Source organism: Sinocyclocheilus anshuiensis, unplaced genomic scaffold (genome assembly GCF_001515605.1).
Source record: "Sinocyclocheilus anshuiensis isolate Anshui unplaced genomic scaffold, SAMN03320099.WGS_v1.1 scaffold101, whole genome shotgun sequence".
NCBI classification, from domain to species: Eukaryota; Metazoa; Chordata; class Actinopteri; order Cypriniformes; family Cyprinidae; genus Sinocyclocheilus; species Sinocyclocheilus anshuiensis.
The window spans coordinates 1,547,373-1,548,742 of NW_015540892.1; positions in this window are offsets into that span (position 1 = coordinate 1,547,373).

Sequence of the window (1,370 nt, forward strand, 5' to 3'; positions counted from 1 at the left end):
TGATCTGTCACGGTTGCCTTCTGTGGCGAAACGAGGGATAAACTCAAAGTAAATGTCTTTAATCATCCAAGACAGCGTAAACCAAGGCAGGCAGGGACACACAGGAAACACAACATCAACATTCAATACCGGACAAACTCAGGTAACGCAGACAGGAACTTAAGTACATGGGGTAATTGACAAGACACACCTGGGAGCAATCAACAATCAAACACAGGGGAAAACCAAATGAACATAACGAACTATAATGAGGACAGAAACATAACCAAATAAGGGCATACAGAAACAGGAGGCAGGAACAGAGGGAAAACAAAAAGCCAACAAAAAAAACAATTCACCATTGTGATGGCTCAAATTGTGGCATGTAGTTGGAAAGAGTCATGCAAAGAAAGAAACAGAAGGCCATGTTAATACATTGATTTTCAGAATAAAAGATTTGTCACACTTTACCACAAGTTAATACAGGTTTTTGACATTGTCACATGACATTTCTTACCATTTTTGCCATTGTGATGGCTCAAACCAAGTAATGTAGAATGGAATGTTTGCATGGAAAGAGAGAAACAGAAGAACATGTTCAAAAACGCAGTGATTTTCCAGAATATAAGACTGATAGTTAATAAAAAAAAAACATTCAGATTGGATTTGCATTTTATTGCGGTCACATGATGTTTACCATTATGGCAGATCAAATGGAGGCAGGAAGAAACAGAAGGCCATGTTAATACATTGATTTTCAGAATAAAAGATTTATGTCGCACTTTACCACAAGTTAATACAGGTTTTTGACATTGTCACATGACATTTCTTACCATTTTTGCCATTGTGATGGCTCAAACCAAGTAATGTAGAATGGAATGTTTGCATGGAAAGAGAGAAACAGAAGAACATGTTCAAAAACGCAGTGATTTTCCAGAATATAAGACTGATAGTTAATAAAAAAAAAAACATTCAGATTGGATTTGCATTTTATTGCAGTCACATGATGTTTACCATTATGGCAGATCAAATGGAGGCAGGAAGATGTAGAGGGATTACCATATTTGCTATTGTGATGGCTCAAACCCTGGCATGTACATTCAGATTGGATTTGCATTTTATTGCGGTCACATGATGTTTACCATTATGGCAGATCAAATGGAGGCAGGAAGATGTAGATGGATTACCATATTTGCTATTGTGATGGCTCAAACCCTGGCATGTAGTTGAAAAGAGTCATGCAAAGAAAGAAATGAAGAATGTTCAGAAATATTGTGATTTTCCAGAATTAAAGACTCATGCTGCACTTTAAAACAAGTTAATACACTTTTTAATGTATTCAGATGCTACACATTCAAACCAACTTTAAAAAAAAAAAAAAAAAAAAAAAT